Here is an 18869-nt window from a genome sequence, read left to right on the forward strand (position 1 = left end):
ACAAAGAATTCCTGAAAAAAATATCATCGCTTTATTCAAAATAGCCCCAAACTGAAAACAGCCCAGCTGTTGATCAATAGAGGAATAGATAAACCCACTCTGGTAAACTCATAAATGGAATATTACTTAGCTTAAAAAGAGATGAACTGCTGATAAATACAATGTGGATGAACTTCAAAAATACTGTGCTGGATGAAAGAGGCCTTATGCAAAACAGTACATGTGGTCTTGTTGTGGGACAAGCAAAACTGGTCTATAGTGGGAGCAAGGGAATCCACACAGGGGCTGCCTCTGGGAGGTGGGAGTTGGGAGGTGGGAGTAAGGGGTAAGTGGGTCTGCAAAACCTTCAAGTGATCCTAATCTGTTGTATCTTGACAGGAGTTTGCATTGCACAGATGTACGGCATTCCTTGTAGCTCACTGAATGGCATGTTTAAGAATTGTGCAGTTCATTGTACACGAATTTTATCTCAAAGGAGAAAGATAGTAAGCCAAAACTAAGCTCTAATAAATGATATGCACACTGGAGCTGATGGGGAGAAGTGTATTTCTGCGTGAGACTTCTGTTGAGATGCATCAAAAAAAAAAAGATGGATTGGCAGGTGGGTAAATAGATGGATAAATACTTAATAAAGGAAGCATTAGTAGAATGTTAATTGTTGAATCTGGTTGGAGAATACATGGGTGTTCATTGTAAAATTCCTTTATTTTTTTGGTATGTTTAAAAGCTATTATAATAAAACATCGACAAATTGGTCTTGAATTTGGAGTTCTAGTAAAGAGCTTGAGCTGTGATCTTACCTATCACAGGGAGGTATTTTTGTGAGATCGGGGACAGGCTGCAAGGAGATCCGTTGGCAACTTTCGTTGTGCTTTTCTGTTTCTCCAAAGTTGGCACATAATAGAGCCTCAAAAGGCTTTTTGAATGAATGAATGAAAAAGAATGAATGAATGAATGAATGAACGAAGCATTTCTAAACAGGTGAGTGTGTAAATTACAAAGGAAGGATGATCCTAACATGAATTTTACAGAAAACCCTGTGAGGAAAAACACACTTAAACCAAAGAATAAGTAAATGTCTGAAATTGTTGGATCTCTATTTTTTTTAAGATTTTGTTTATTTATTCATGAGACACACACAAAGAGAGAGAGAGAGAGAGAGGCAGAGACACAGGCAGAGGGAGAAGCAGGCTCCATGCAGGGAGCCCGACGTGGGACTCGATCCCGGGACTCCAGGATCACACCCTGGGCTGAAGGCGGCGCTAAACTGCTGAGCCACCCGGGCTGCCCTCAAATGGTTGGATCTCAATATTCATTTCAACAAATGTCTTTAAGGAGGAAGGGGACCAAAAAGAGAAATATGAAGTGATATCTAAGACTAGCTTTTTTCCTTAACAGTTTAGACATCTATATTCAATCATGAGGCGCACAGTAAAGAATCTCAAGAAAACATATGTTACATCTTCTTCTGAAAAAGTACATTACACCAGAGGTTTGGGGCATGGTTATAATTGATTCTGCTAAAAACTGGTATATCCTACTTTAAGGGCCCCTCAGTATACAAAGGATTTGGGAGAGAGAGTGATCCATTAAGAGGCCCTGCTAAGAGAGCTGTCATTCTAGAATTTGCTTCAGGCTCAGGTGGTCCTGGGTATTTGAAAATCCCAGAGAGGGACTGGGTGTGTTCCTACAAAGTTCATTCTTCTTTCCAAGAGGTCAGGGCACAAGAAAGTGCCTAATCCAGGGATTCCAGACTTTGGTTGCACATGGGAAACGTTAGGAAAGTTTTATTTTATTTCTTTTAAAGATTTTATTTATTTATTCAGGACAGGCCCAGAGAGAGAGGCAGACACATAGGCAGAGGGAGAAGCAGGCTCCCTGTGGGGAACCTGATGCAGGACTCGATCCCAGGACCCTGGGGTCATGACCTGAGCTGAAGACATATGCTCAACCATGGGGCCAGCCAGGTGCCCCTAGAAGAGTTTTATGTAGTATTGATGGAAAAAAAAAAGTATTAATGGTGAAGCTCTCCACCTAACCAATACTATCAGGATCTGTGGGATTGGGACTGTGATGAAGCCAACAGTGTAACCAGGATTGAGAACCAATAGGCCAACACACTCAAGACATATGGAGAGATGTCATAGCTAGAGCCCTTGAGGCATATGCTGAACTGGGGTGGAGCCCCTGGTTTATGGTGATCAAAGGCAGGGAGGGGCTCATTCTAAAATGTGGAAGTTGGGGTACCTGGCTGGCTCAGTCAGAAGAGTGTGTGACTCTTGATCTTGGGGTTATGAGTTCAAGCCCCATGTTGGGTGTAGAGATCACTTAAATTTAAAAAAAAATAATAAAATAGAGGTGACTGAGTGGCTCAGTCCATTAAGAGTCTGACTCTTGATTTCAGTTCAGGTCATGAACTCAGGGTCCTGGAATAGAGCCCCTGCATCAGGCTCCATGCTCAACGAGGAGTCTTCTTGAGATCCTTTCCCTGTGTTCTTCCCCCATTGCACGTTCTCTTTCTCTCTCTCTCTCTAAAATGAATAAGTAAATAAAATCTTAAAAATTTTTTTAAATATTTAAATTTAAAAAAATAATAAAATGAAATGAAATGTGGAAATTTGTCCAGGCAACAAATGGTTGACATCTTGGAAAATAGAAAATAAGAATAACAATGCTTTATCCATCTTTTTAAGAAAATTATATATTTTCCTCTCAACTCACCTAGGTGTTCTGTGTTAGTCCTCCAAATGAACTACTTCCCTGGGGTTAAGAAAGCCCCTCTTTTAGGCTTTACTTACAGGCCTTTGAGTTAAAATTGTTCTACTTCTTGGGCTTTCCTCCTCAGATGTCTGTCCTCACATCTATGCTACGTTTTTATCACCACTAAAGTCTCTGAAATTAACCTGGGAATGGATCTGGGAAAGAAAAAGTCTGTGTTATCCCTAGAGGATGGAGCAAACAGGCATTAATCGTCCCCTAAATGCGTTAATTCTCAAAAGCTTGAAGGTCTATTATCTTTTATAGATTTCTGCATAAGTAGTGGCAAGATTGTCAAGCAGTTAGAGACGCCTGGGTGGCTCAGTGGTTGAGCATCGGCCTTCAGCTCAGGCTGTGACCCCGGGATCCTAGGATCAAGTCCTGCATCAAGCTCCTTGCAGGGAGCCTGCTTCTCCCTCTGCCTCTCTCCCTCTCTGTGTTTCTCATGAAAAAATAAATAAAATCTTAAAAAAAAAAAAAAGACTGCCAAGCAGTTAAAGTTCCTTTATTGTTCAGTGTCTGGGGTTCTTCCTTGGTTTTGCAAAAGCTTAGGGGTTGTTTCTTTAATAACAGAGTGGAATTCTACTGTATGCGAGATCTTAGAGGCCAAGGGGGTGAATAGGTGTACCCGTGGAGAGTAGACTGGGGTGACTCAGAAAATCAAGGCGAGATTTTCTCTCCCAGAAGTCTCAAATGTTTCTTTATTTTAACTGACTTCTGGTTTAAATTTGACACCCCACAAATTAAATCACACTGTTAAGAGCCCTTCTTCCCTTCCCTCTTTCCTTCTCTCCCTCCATCCCACCTTCTCTCTCTCTCTCTCTTTTTCTTTCTGACAAATAAAGGAACTTCTTAAATTTAAAAATGATTTATTAGCACTGACTACGCACCAAGCACTTGTGATACATTAATTAATACATTAACACAGACTCTAGACTCAGCACTTTCTTTTCTGTCCCCATACCCAATCAAGGCAATGTATTTTTCCCCCGACTTTGAAAAAATAAACTCAAATCATCGGAAAAGCTGGAAAATGGTATACAAAGACCCAGATACCCCTCATCTGGACTTAATGATTGTTATCACCTTATCATTTTTGCTCATTTTTCAGATGGATAGATGATATACGATAGATACATAAATAATACACAGATAATGGATGATTTGTGCGTGTGTATGTGCATGTGTGAAAGAGAGAGATTATAATTTTTCTAAGTCATTTGAAAGTGAATTGTAGAAACTATAATACATCACCTCAATATTCTTTAGAATGTATCTCCTCAAAATAATCCACCAAGGCTAGATCTTTTTTTTTTTTTTTTTTTTTTGCGATTTCATTTATTTGAGTGAGAAAGAGAGAGAGAGCGAGAGAGCGTGAGCGGGGTAGGGGCAGAGGGAGAAGCAGACTACCCGGAGAGCAGGGGGCCCAAAGCAGGGCTCAAGTCCAGGACCCCACAATCATGACCTGAGCTGAAGGCAGATGCTTAGCCAACTGATCCACCCAAGTGTCCCAAGGTTAGATCTTGAGAAGAAAAAATACAATGCTTTTTTTTTTAGCTAGGCTGGATCATTGAGGGAGACTGAGTTTTGAGCATTGAATTGCAAGGAGATTGTGGGCTGGAGTTGTGGATTGTGGGCTGTGGAGCATGCAATTTTGACCTGGACTGGATTTTGTTAGTGGCCCAACCAAATGGCACCCCTGTTCCTAATGGACCAACAGCTCATTTCTGAGTGAAGTCTTTTCAGGCGTAAGCATTCCTTGTCAAGTTAGATTTGTCAAATAAAATAAATACCTCTAACTAGCTGTCTCCATGTAGCTTGTATCCCACCCCTCTTTAGTTTCTCATGCATCAAGAATAATTTTGCACACCAGACAACTGGCTAAGCATGTGTCATTTGAGCATCTAAAATACTGTATTGAAACATTGTCATGATATAAAGAAAATTTCCTCGCTCCTTTCCTTGTCTCCACCATTACATCTTTAGGAAGTAACAGGGATTAGCAATATGCTTATGAGCACCCTGTTTGATGTAGGCTCATTTCAAGACATTAATTTGACGCAAATTATAATTCTGTCCTCAGTTCAAAACATTGGTTCTCCAGGGCAGTTTTATTGTAGTTATAACACTTCTGGATCAAATATCGCCAATTATTTCTGTTTAATGTATGGTATGACGATATCAAAATTGGTTCTAGATTTGGCCCAACATTTTAAAATGTATTTTTTGATATAAGATTTCAGAAAAAAATAGTATTTTGAGATAAAAAAAACATCTTTTAGGGGATCCCTGGGTGGCGCAGCTGTTTGGCGCCTGCCTTTGGCCCAGGGCGCGATCTTGGAGACCCGGGATCGAGTCCCACGTTGGGCTCCGTGCATGGAGCCTGCTTCTCCCTCTGCCTGTGTCTCTGCCTCTCTCTCTCTGTGTGACTATCATAAATAAATAAAAATTAAAAAAAAATCTTTTAGTTACACTGACACAGATTTTTAGTCACATTTATGTTTTCTTAATGTTCACTTTGTATAGTCACTACATTAGAAACTCAAGGAATAAATACAGTTGGTTTGTTTACAACCACAATAAGCAATATGGAACATTAAAAATAATATGTATTCATAAACAAGAGCAAAGATGCTATGGCACTCCGAAATTAGGAAGGACATTACAACTGGGCTGCACGGGAAGAGCCTGACTAGTTCTTCCAAGCAATGCATTTTCATCAAAACTCATACACATTCAGCAAAACAAAGAGCACGCCGATGAATTCAGTGAGCTGCCACTGAAACCAAAACATCTATTTCCTAGCATCTGTTTGTGGGAATTCTGGAAAATACTTAATGCAGTGTGTTTTCACTGCAACCCTATTTTTGTTTCCCAACCTGTGAATTTTCATTTAAATCAATACGTTTAAAAAAACAAAACAAAACAAAAACAAAACAAAAAATAAATCAATACTTTTACCTGAGACCCATGTGCATGCATTTATTGGAACTGAAATGCACTTATATGTATAGGCGACACGTTGGCGGCCAAACCAATGCATTTTGATGTAACTCAGCCAATTTCCTACGGCGTGTGTTCTGTGTCTCTAGGAATAGGGAGGCCCAGATAATGCTAAGTGCTCTGGATTGCAAGGGAGGGCAAGAGCAATTGATGTCCTGGACCGTAGGGAGAGGCCACAAGAGCAACAGCGCTCTTAACCCCCCCCCAAAAAAAACCCCAACCCCCCCAAAAAAAACCCTTGCTACCCAAAGTGTGCCCTGTGGACCAGTAGCATCGGCTCCCTGGGAGCTTGTTAGGCCGAATGTCGGGCCCCAGCCCAAACCTCCAGGTCTGGAATCTGCATCCTAATAAGATCCCCAGGGAATATGTTTGCATGGTAAAAATTGAGAAGTACTGTTTCAAAATAAACTCTTCCAGATGCCCTGGGTGGTGTAGTCAGTAAAGCATCAGACTGTGGGTTTTACTTCCAGTTATGCTCTCAGGGGTGTGAGATCAAGCCCCACGTCAGTTCCCCACTCAGTGCAGAGTCTGCTTGCGATCCTCTCTCCCTCTGCCCCTCCCACTCATGCTCTCTCTCTCTCTCTCTCTCTAAAATCAATCTTTTAAAAAATAAATGAAATAAATGAATGTCTTAAATGCATACCATTAGCTTTAGGGTGATGCTCAAAGTTCTAGGGCAAGCACTTTTTCTGCTGGACAGACAGCTTGGCGAAACCAGCTTGCTTTACACACAAAGGCGTCCCCACCCCCTTTTTCTTTTTATTGCACACGCTATACATGAATGTTTTTTCTTTGTCGAGACTCAACCCAGAAGTCTGAAGAGCAGTCTTCTTTCACCAGAGTTAACCACCATCACTAGTTTCGCTTCCTTTTACTTTCTCTCCTGTGAATTTACGTGCATTTATATGTGTAAACACATTTTAAAACCACGAGCAAGATATTTATTTGTTATCCATAATGCATGCTTTTTCACTGGCCTGTGTGTTCTAGCATTTTCCCTTGTCTGTGTACGTTGGATGGGTTCAATCTTTTGAATAGCCATTGTGCACAACCGCATCGTGCCGAGACCCATGGCAAAGGCCAGGAGGAGCCAGGTACTGCCCCCCAGGGGTCCTCCAGCGCCCCCACAAGCTCATCTGAGCACGGATGCCCTTGATGGCAAGGCCTGCCACGTTCCAAGGAACATTTCCTGCCAGAGCCAGATTAAGTGCTTGCTCTCCAGCATGAGTCAGGAGTGCAATGTCTCTCGTGTCCCTTGCCTCATCTCTGGGAGCATCCACACTTTACTTCTACTCCCTCTCTTTCCACCTGGGGCATTTGCTCCAAGAGGCAGACATGGACATTGACAAGTCACCTGAGCTGGGCAGAGCAGACATGGATTATAGTTCCTGCCATGCCCTGGGTCCTTTTTAAAAAAAAATTTTTTTTTAATTTATTTTTTTGCAAAAGAGAGAGAGCGAGAGTACACCAGCATGAGCTGGGGCAGGGGAGAGGCAGAGGGAGAAGCAGACTCCCCACTGAGTGGAGGGCCCAACGCAGGGCTCAGTCCCAGGACTTCGAGACCATGACCTGAGCCAAAGGCAGACTCTTAAGCCACTGAGTCACCCCGGGCCCTGCCATGGGCACTTCTGATGAGAAGAGGGTCCCTTTCAGGCCCTGACTTCTGGGACATTCGGAAGCAGCTGTGACAGGGGTGGCACCTCAGCTGGGTCGTTGGGGGGGGATGGGAAGATAAGACCCAACACGATCCCTTTCTGGGTAGAGGACCCTGTGTAGTCAGACAGGAGAGCAGCTCCAGAAAGCTGTTTTGATGGCAAAATGTTCAGTGAGCCTTGGCCATGTCACTAATGGCCTGTTATTGTGAAACAGGCCCGCATGCCTCAGAAATGCCCTTGTGTCCTGGTAACCCTGTCCAGGATCTCCTGACTTATTTGGCAGTTTGGAATTCTAGACTGAGTCCATAATTCTAAGCCAAGGCAAGGGTGTGCAGGAGCGGAGACGCCAACGCTAGCCCAAGAGGGAGGTGAGAGTGTGCCTGGCGCTGGTACAAAGGAGCCAGAGAAGGGGCCACGGCTGAGGGTAGCATGGAGGGTGGAGCTCAAGACCTGCTCAAGACCTGCTGAAGCAACTCCTTTGCTCCCGGGATTTTGGTCCAGGTGACATCGGATGAAAATGAATCCTCAGGGCCCTCCTCAAAGCCAAAAGAAACCTCCAGCACACAGGTATAAAAGCGTGGCCATGTGTGGAGGGTGGGGAAGGTCAGTTGCAACCATTTGCTTTCATATTAATGGCAGTGGAGTGAGCATGGGTGTGTGGCAGGTGTGCATGCCTGTTGCTGAAATTTAAGGTAGTGGCAGGTGTTCTTTGCTCCTACTCCATCCAGTTGTGCCTCTGAGGTTGTCGTAAACTTTCTCAAACTATCATTTGAGTGTATGACGTAGGCCTGCTTAATGGTAACCAGTGCAATGAATTCTTAAATGTCATTAACCTTGGTGTTGCTGGCCATTGGGGAAATACAAATCAAAGCCACAATGAGATACCAACTCACCCCGGTGAGAGTGGGGAAAATTAGCAAGACAGGAAACAACCAATGTTGGAGAGGATGTGGAGAAAGGGGAACCCTCCTGCACTGTTGGTGGGAATGTGAACTGGGGCAGCCAGTCTGGAAAACTGTGTGGAGGTTCCTCAAAGAGTTAAAAATAGACCTGCCCTACGACCCAGCAATTGCACTGCTGGGGATTTACCCCAAAGATGCAGATGCAGTGAAACACTGGGACACCTGCACCCCGACGTTTCTAGCAGCAATGGCCACAATAGCCAAACTGTGGAAGGAGCCTCGGTGTCCATCGAAAAATGATGAATAAAGAAGATGTGGTTTATGTATACAATGGAATATTCCTCAGCCATTAGAAACGACAAATACCCACTATTTGCTTCGACGTGGATGGAACTGGAGGGTATGATGCTGAGTGAAGTAAGTCAATTGGAAAAGGACAAACATTATATGCTCTCATTCATTTGGGGAATATAAAAAATAGTGAAAGGGAATAAAGGGAAAGGAGAGAAAATGAGTGAAAATATCAGTGAGGGTGACAGAGCATTAGAGACTCCTAACTCTGGGAAACGAACAAGGGGTAGTGGAAGGGGAGGAGGGCAGGGGGTTGGGGTGACTGGGTGACAGGCACTGAGGGGGGCACTTGGCGGGATGAGCACTGGGTGTTATTTTTTAAATATTTTATGTATTTATTCATAATATATATATAGAGAGGCAGTGACACAGGCAGAGGGAGAAGCAGGCTCCATGCAGGGAGCCTGATGTGGGACTCGATCTGGGGAGTCCAGGATCGCACCCTGGGCCAAAGGCAGATGCTCAACCACTGAGCCACCCAGGAGCCCCTATATTCACTATGTATTTTATTAATTATATCTACCATATTCATAATATTTAAACAAATACTTTTAGCCTTATTAAAAGGTAACACTTCTGGGAAACAAGTGGGAATTATTTTGTACGAATCATAAGGAACAGGAAAGGGTTATGGGCAGCGATGGAGACCAAGAGCCCGTGGTGTCTACCTTTCCTGAGCAGGTGACTTGTATCCTGTCCTTTGCTAAGTAGCCGCCTTGTCTCCAACCTTTGCAGAGTCAAGAGCTGAAAAGCAAACATGCCTCTTTACAGTAGTTGACAAAAATGTCTTTCATATACAACTGCACTTGTTTTAAAGAGTGGATTTTACCACCGCTAGATAGGAATTACTGTGTCCTTGAAAGTTTCTTAGAAGTTCTTCTGGCCATTTCCTCACGTTGTAGGCAGCAAGCAGGCACAGGCAAGGTGACTGGCAGCTCTGAACTCTTGCTGTGGGATGAACTAGCTTTAGATCCCTGGCTGGATCCGGGGTGCCACCTGGGGATGCAGTCCCCGAGGGCCCCGTGTTGCCCCACTCCCTTGAAGAGGATTTTGAGGCCATAGGCTGTGGTTCATCCTGATAAATGACCAGATGTCAGGGCAGGAGTAAGCTCGGGGGCCTAATGTCTCCTCCTTTCCCCTCCTTCAGGACAGATAATCCAGAAGTTGGACCAGCTTGCTTAAAACAGGACATTCAGTCACCTGTGTGCATGACCTTCTTGGACATATTTGTGTCCACATCTGTTGCTGAGGGTAATGCTGGTCAAGGTTGCCACTGATTTCTTTTTTTTTTTTTTTAAGATTTATTTATTTATTTATTCATTATAGACATAGAGAGAGAGAAAGGCAGAGACACAGGCAGAGGGAGAAGCAGGCTCCATGCCGGGAGCCCGACGTGGGACTCGATCCTGGGTCTCCAGGATCAGGCCCTGGGCTGAAGGTGGCACTAACACTGAGCCACTTGGGCTGCACCCCCCCCTTTTTTTTTAAGATTTTATTTCTTTATCCATGAGACACACACACACACACACACACACAGAGAGAGAGAGAGAGACAAAACACCTTTCTATGTTTCTGATTTATACTTTCTAATAGCTAGGCTGGGAGATAAGTTGTACACATTATTGCTGAAGTAGCAATACCCCATGCCTCTATTGCTAAAACAAGTGTACATATCAATTTTTCAAACTGTGGTAAGATAGAGATAGTTCATGGCTGATGTGCTACTGACACATACGTGTTATTTTCAGCACGCCGCTAAAGTGAGTATAATACAGTTATTTTTAATGTTTGTTGTGCATTGCTTTATGCTACAGTATGAACCATGTTTTATATGCTCCCTGCGATCTGTTACAGAGGTTTCTCATTACAAAGTGCTTTTCCATCAGGAAGCGGGGTGGTTAAGGCTACACGGGCCGAGGAGTATCTTGGCTGGGTAATGAATTGTCGTACAAAGGTTGGAGAGCCACTCATCGTGGAATGCCTTTACTGGGTAAGCATTCAGGCCAGATCGCCTCATAGGCAACTGAGAAGTAGATTGGTGGCTTTTGCATAAGTGCAGGAGATGAGGCCATGAGACAGGCATCACCTGACAGCACAGGAACTGCCTGAAGCTGTGTGTATGGCAGAGACACCCAGGGCTTCGACTAAGATGCATCTTCTGGACAATAATGCTACTTGTCCAACAAGCAGACATTTCCTGACCATTCCTGTGCATTTTTTTAAAAAAAATTTAATTTAATTTTTATTAATTTTTATTTTTTTTATAAATTTATTTTTTATTGGTGTTCAATTTGCCAACATATAGAATAACACCCAGTGCTCATCCCGTCAAGTGCCCACCTCAGTGCTGGGCATTGTCTTATAGCATTTATCCATTGTGTTCTTAAATGAAACAATATATTTGAGAAAAGTTTCTTCTTTTCCAAGGTAATGAATAAGCAGTTCATGAAGGTGAAAGGGATTAAGAGTACACTCATCCTGGGGACGCCTGGGAGGCTCAGCGGTTGAGCATCTGCCTTCGGCTCAGGTCGTGATCCCCGAGTCCTGGGATCTAGTCCTCATTGGGACCTTGCAGGGAGCCTGCTTCTCCCTCTGCCTGTGTCTCTGCTTCTCTGTGTGTGTCTCTCATGAATAAATAAAATCTCAAAAAAAAAAAAAAAAAAAGAGCACACCCATCCTGATGAGCGTTGGGTGATGTACAGAGGCATTGAATCGCTGTATTTTTAAAAGATTTTACTTATTTAATTGAGAGAAAGTGTGAGCAAGAGAGCATGAGCAGAGGGTAGGGGCAGAGGGAGAGGGAGAAGCAGGTTCCCCGCTAAGCAGGGAGCTTGACTCGGGCTTGATCCCAGGACCCTGGGATCATGACCTGAGCCGAAGGCAACCACCCAAATGACTGAGCCACCCAGGCGCCCTTGAGTCAATATACTGTACACCTGAAACTGATATAACACTGTATGTTAATTATACTGGGATTCAAATAAAAATAAAGCCCAAACAGTTCACTATATTCTGCTCCAAATCTCTGTTATTATAGATAGAGGTGCTCCCTAGAAGCTCATCACCTATGGGGTCATAAGCTTATATGCATCCCACTCTAATAAAAATATGTCAGCAAAAGAAATCACAAAGATGGGGCAGGTTAAAAGCAGGAACTCTGGAGCCAGACCACCTACATCCAAATCTGCGTTCTGACACCTTCTAACATTCAGCTACTTACCAGCTGTGTGACCACAGGCAAGATACGTAAACGTGCTGGTTTTCTCATCTATAGAACAAAGATTTTTTTTAAAGATTTTATTTATTTATTTATTCATGAGAGACACAGAGAGAGAGAGAGAGAGGCAGAGACACAGGCAGAGGGAGAAGCAGGCTCCATGCAGGGAGCCCGATGTGGGACTCGAGCCCAGGTCTCCAGGGTCATGCCCCAGGCTGAAGGCCGCACTAAACCGCTGAGCCACCCGGGCTGCCCAACAAAGATTTTTTATAAGGATTAGTATTTATAAAGCACTTGTGCTTATTAGTTGTAAGATACTGTTTCCTAAATAAAGTTCATCTCAAAAAGACTTTATGGATGAAGATTAGTAATTGGTTAAGATTCTCATATGTGGATATGGATAATGTATTCCTTCCCTTTCTCCTCCATGGAGTCTGGGTAGGATTGAGCTCTAGCTATAGCTCCAGGGATGGGCTCTGACTGGCCCAGATGTCTCAGCAAATCCTATTCCTCTCATCATAGTGGTGGGTTTAGGAATAGGCAAATGCTGCAAGTTGGACCAACGAGAGAAAGACAGGCTCCCCAGAATAACATACCAGGATAGTCTTTTGTCTTCTTGGGATGTTTTGGAGTGAAAACGAGAAGTTTGGAACTATGACAGCCATTTTGTTACCACAAAGGGAAAGCATGGAGTGCATGGGGTGGGGAAGATCCCTGCCCCTGGGTGTAGCCTGGTAACCAAGCCAACACCATTAGAGGCAGAGTGAGGAACATGGAGAAATTGTGTCTTTGATTATATTGCTTGAACTGCTGGATCAAACCTTACCTGAAGGTAGGACTACCTGTAGATTTCTGAATTTCAGAAGTCCATAAAGTCCCCTGTTGTTTAAACAAGTTGGAGCTAGAGTTCCATCACCTGCAATGGAAAGAATCCTCACTGATTAAAAATATTGATTTTGTGGAGTAAAGAAAAGTCATGATAAAACTAAGTCCCAAAAGTTTATCTATATCTGCAGCTATGAAATTTCTGAGAAAAGTGAGTCTCAAAGTGTGATCTTCAGATCACTAGCTCTCCCAGGTGGGCCCTGTAAAAGTTCTCTTGTCAGGTAAATGTTGGAAATGCGGCCCGTTGTAAACTCCTTTTGTAAATTAGTGACAATATTATTGTATTAAAGGAGAGGTCCTCAGGAGAACAACAATAACTGAATAAACAAGTTTCATGTTGTTTATCTTAGTATTTCCAGAATTGACTAGCTCACAGAACTCTTTTATCGACAAAATTTTCTTTAATGCCTTAGGAAAGGTTGACTCAAGAATATACTGTTGTATAATTTTTTTTTCATTTATTTTTTCATGAGAGACAGAGAGAGAGAGAGAGGCAGAGACACAGGCAGAAGGAGAAACAGGCTCTCTGTAGGAGCCTGATGTGAGACTCGATCCTAGGACCCCGGGATCATGACCTGAGCCAAAGGCAGACGCTCAATCACTGAGCCACCCAGGGGCCCCAAGAATATACTGCTTTAGAGAGAAAGATAGCCCCATGACTAAAATGGCCCTTTGTGAAAGGTCTGATATGAGCCTGAGGCATTTGGGCTAAGTTGAGTCTCACGTTTTGGACTAAGCATGCGAATGAACCACACGGAATATTACAGACACTCAGCTCTGTGTCAGGACCAATAAGCTAGGGGGCAGATTTCCACTTTAATAGCAGCAGCATGGAGGAGCAAAAAGAGCCTGGATCTTAGAGTCTGATTCCTGGTTCTAGCAGTTTTTTGAGATAAACTTAATTAAACTTTCTGAGCCTGGTTCCTCATTTACATAATGGGGATAATTTTTATCCTTAAACAGCATTGTGAAAACACAACTAAATAAAGTGTTTAATGGATGGCAGCTGTTATTAATATCATAACAGTGTTTTATGACAAGTAGGCTAATGGGATATTTTACAAATGCATCCCAAGCCTTAATTAGTTGCAGTTAATTCTCTTTGCCTTGTTTTTGTTCTCTATAGCATTTGCTACTCTAGCATATTTATTATTAGTCCATTGTCTTTCTCCCCCTATTAGAATGTAAGCTCCTTGAAGGTGGCAGTAGTGCACATACTAGGCACTCGATACTTATCTGTTGAATTAAATAAGCCTAAAAGCTGGCATGTATTGAGTGCCTACTATGTGCCAAGCCTTTTACTATAGTGTTTTAAATATATATCTTTATGGTGTCACTTAATATTTATACTAACCCTAAGAGATGACTAATATTATCCCTATTTTGCAAAAGCAAGAGCTAAGAATGAAGTCAAATGACTTGCTCCAGATTACACTGCTAAGCAAGTGACAGACTCCAAATTCAATCCTGAGAACCCTCTCACATGGTTGGTGGGAATGCAAGCTGATGCAGCCCCCCTGGAAAACAGTATGGGGGTTCCTCAAAAAGCTACAAACAGAGCTACGCTATGACTCAGCAATTGTCCTGCTAGGGACTTACCTAAAGAATACAAAAATGCTAGTTCAAAGGGATGCATGCACCCCAATGTTTATGGCAGCATTATCTACAGTAGCCAAATTATGGAAACAGCCTAAGTGTCCACCAACTGATGAATGGACAAAGAAGACGTGAGATATAAGCATATATATATGTATATATATAAAAGAGAGAACAAAAGCAATATATATATTGAATATTGAATAGCAATATCCATCTATATTTCTGAATATTGCTCAGCCATAAAAAAGAGTGAAATCTTGCCATTTGCAACAACATAGGTGGAACCAGAGAGTATAATGCTGAGTGAAATAAGTCAGGCAGAGAAAGACAAATACCATATGATTTCACTCAAATGTGGACTTTAAGAAATTAAGAAACAAAACGAGGAAAGGGGAAAAAAAGACAGAGGGGGTAAATCAAGAAACAGAATCCTAACTCTAGAGAACAAACTGATGGTGACCAGAGGGCGGGCGGGTAGGAGGACAGGTGAAGTTGATGATGGGGATTGAGGAGCACACCTGTTGTGATTAGCTTTCTGTGGCTGCTGTAACAAATGACCACAGACTTGGTGGCTTAAAACAACAATTTATTCTTTCACATTTTGGAGATTGCAGTTCAAAATCAACATCAATGGCCCCAAATCAAGGTGTTGGCAGGGCCACACTCCCTCCAGAAGCTCTAGGGGAGAATCTGTTCCTTATCTCTTTGAGCTCCCGGTGGCTGCCAGCATTCTTAGCTTGCAGCAGCCTGAGTTCAATCTGTGCCTCTGTGATCACTTTCTCTCTTCCTCTTCTGCTGTGTAAAGTCTCCCTTTTTTAAAAATTTTATTTAAAATGAATTAATTTTATTTAAAATGAATTAATTAACATGTAGTGTGTTATTAGTTTTGGAGGTAGAGTTTAATGATTCATCAGTTGCATACAACACCCAGGGCTCATTACATCAAGCACCCTCCTTCATGCCTATCACCCAGTTACCCCACCCCCCCCACCCCACTCCCCTCCAACAACCCTCAGTTTGTTTCCTATAGTTAAGAGTCTTTTATGGTTTGTCTCCTTCTCTGACCTTGTCTTATTTTATAAAATCTTCCTCATGTAAGGAATTGTGATTCCATTCTAAGATCCATTGGATAGTCCAAGATAGTCTCTTCATTTCAAAATTCTTAATCACAGCTGTAAAGTTATATTTTGCTATATAATGCCACAGGTTCCAGGAATTAGGATGTGATATCTTTTTTAAAAAGGTTTATTTGTACGAGAGAGAGAGAGAGAGAGAGAGAGAATGGGGGGAGAGGGGCAGAGAGAGAGAAAGAGAAAAGCAGACTCCCCGCTGAGCACGGAGCTCCATGGAGGGCTCAATCTCACAACCCTAAGATCACAATGCGAGCCAAAATCGAGAGTTGGACACTTAACTGACTGAGCCATCTGATGCCCCAGGATGCGGACATCTTCTGAGGGGCCATTATTCTGTCTACTATTCTGACCCCTTAAAAAAAGAGTTCTGACTGAAGTCCCCAGGTCCAAGACAAAGACTGCTCCCCAAGACAATAAACCTAGTTACAGCACCCAGGCAACATCTGGATGTTGGGGTAATACCTGCAGCAAAGAGGCCAAGGAGTGAGGGGGGAAACTTTATTAGATGAAACCATTTTTTTCCCTGGGTCTAGGGGCTGCAGGCTGGGCTTAGTCCAGGAAAAACTGGATGGGTCAGATGCCAGGAAGGTAGAAAGATAAATGCTCATTTATCAGATAGGCAGTGATTTGTGTCTGTGGATTCTCTGAAAATAGAAGAGAGGGAAATGAAATCCCTCATTAATTAATTTCATTAATATGAAAAGAACCGGGGTATTCACTTTAACCAAGTGATCAATCTTAGAATCACCAATAGTAAGAAAACCTAATTTATGTGCCTTCTGATGTGATGCAGTGAGATACTTGACATTCTATCTATGCAGTAATCTTAACAAAGAGACAAAAAGTTAAACACATAGAAACCATCGGACAAATACAGAATGTGGGACAGTTTATAAAAAGAAAAAAAAAATTGTCCTAGACTCCTCAAAATATTTCCATGCATGAAAAAAAAAATCTAAGGCGATCATTCTAGATTACAAGACACTAAAGAGATCTAACAGCTAAACATAACAGTTGATCCTTAATTGGATCTTGGATTGGTTTTAAAAAAAAAAAAAAGGAAAAGAAACAACAATTAGGGTGCCTGGGTGGCTCAGTCAGCTAAGTGTCCAACTCTTGATTTCAGTTCAGTTCTTGATCTCAGGGTCATGAGTTCAAGCCCTGCACTGGGCTCCATGCTGGGCATGGAGCCTACTTCCAAAACCAACAAATAGCTATTAAAGCTATTTTGGGAACTCAGGAAAATATGGATATGGGCCAGCTTACCATGTGATACTGAATTAACATTAATTTTCTTAGGTGTGATAATGCTCTTTTATGCATGTCAGAAAATATTTTTAATCTTAGAAGACACATGCTGGAGTACTTGGATGTGAAGTATCCTGATGTTTGCAACCAACGTTTGATAAATTCAAACAAAGGGCATGTGGCACTATTTCTCCAACTTTTCTGTAGATTTTGAATTTTTTCCCCAAATCCAAGGGAAAAAATTAGAAAAAAATAATTTTATGGTTATTAGGGAATCAGTGGTGCTCATCGCCAAAGGTTGCAGAAGGTCAAATGAACTTGTAATTGGTGCGACTCTGATTTTGGATTGCTCTCTTTTCAGTAACAATTAGGAATTATGCTGAGTGAAATAAATCAATCGGAGAAGGACAAACATTATATGGTCTCATTCATTTGGGGAATATAAATAATAGTGAAAGGGAATAGAAGGGAAAGGAGAAGAAATGGATAGGAAATATCAGAAAGGGAGACATAACATGAAGACTCCTAACTCTAGGAAATGAACTAGGGGTGGTGGAAGGGGAGGAGGGTGGGGGGTGGGGGTGAATGGGTGATGGGCTCTGAGGGGGGCACTTGATGGGATGAGCACTGGGTGTTATTCTGTATGTTGGCAAATTGAACAACAATAAAAAAATAAATTTATTATTTAAAAAAACAATTAGGAAACTGAAATCGTGTAGGAGAGCCACTAGGGTCTCATATGCTCTGCTATTGTTACTACACCGTTTTTCAAAATTGTAGTCATGATATTGACTAACATAAATAGATTATTTGTGGTATTTTTTAAAGATTTTATTATTAAGGAATCTCTACAGCCAACATGAGGCTCAATCTCACGATCCCAAGGTCAAGAGTCATGCGAGCCCCTATTCGTGGTTTTCTATGGTCTGTAATTCTGTTTTCTATTGAAATGGATAATAAAGCACTAATTATGGACTTAACTCTTCTATGAGCATTTGACTTTTGAGCATTTATTCATTCAATAAATCTGCATTGAGCATCTACAAATGGCCTGTTTGTAGGCATAGGGGATTCAGCAGACAAGACACAGTGCCTGCCATCATGGGGCTAATGTTCTAAACAAGAACGTTAGAAATACTTTAAGAATCTTTAAGAAAGAGTTATTCTGCTTACTTGTGCTCTTCTATTTACTCTCACGTCTACCAGGGCACAAGCTGAACATGATCATAGCACTAGAGAGGGCTGACTTCAAGATGGCCCTGGGGTTCCCCATCATTTCTTGCTTCCTGGAATCCTTATCCTTGTGTAGTCCTCCCCCCTAAAAGAGTGCTCCATAAGAGCCATGGAACAGAGACACCAACGTGCTGGAAGGATGATCTCACTGGACATTGAAATCACCCAGAATTGGGGTAGGAGTGGTGTTGGATAGAGCAACAGCATGCCTCTATAAGGAATGAGGGTGTGACCCCAGTGTCAGCAGGTGACTGCCAACAAAGAGGAGTGATGAGTGGAATAGTTTGATAATGGCATGAGATTTCTAGCTGGATGTATCCATGAAGAAGAAAGGGAACACAGCTTGGAAGAACATGGCAATGAAGAGCCAGCAGGAGATTTCACTACACCCCTAGGCTCAGTGGCATGAAGGTTACAGAAGAGGAAGCAGCCACCAAAGGAACTCAGGGCAAGTGGAGTCCTCAGAGGCGAGCCAGGTCACAGCTTGAGAAGAAAGTCGGTCCCAGATGAGTTTGAGCGAAGGCGTTCTCTCAGAATCCTAGCCAACGTGTTAGCTGATTTAACAAATACAATCATTTAGCCAACAATGAGAATGATTTTTTAAAGATTTTATTTATTTATTTATTCATAAGAGACACACAGAGAGAGGCAGAGACACAAGCAGAGGGAGAAGCAGGCTCCATGCAGGGAGCCCAACACATGACTTGATCCCAGGGTCCTGGGATCACAACCTGAGCTGAGGGCAGACGCTCAACCATTAAGCCATCCAGGCATCCTGAGGACGATTTTTTTTTTTTTTTTTTAGCAGACTTCTTTTGGTGTTGGTAATAAATACAGAAAAAGCAAATTGCTGTTACCAGATAATTAATGTGCAAGCGGGTGGTAA

This window comes from Canis lupus, chromosome 35 (assembly GCF_011100685.1).
Source record: "Canis lupus familiaris isolate Mischka breed German Shepherd chromosome 35, alternate assembly UU_Cfam_GSD_1.0, whole genome shotgun sequence".
Lineage (NCBI taxonomy): Eukaryota > Metazoa > Chordata > Mammalia > Carnivora > Canidae > Canis > Canis lupus.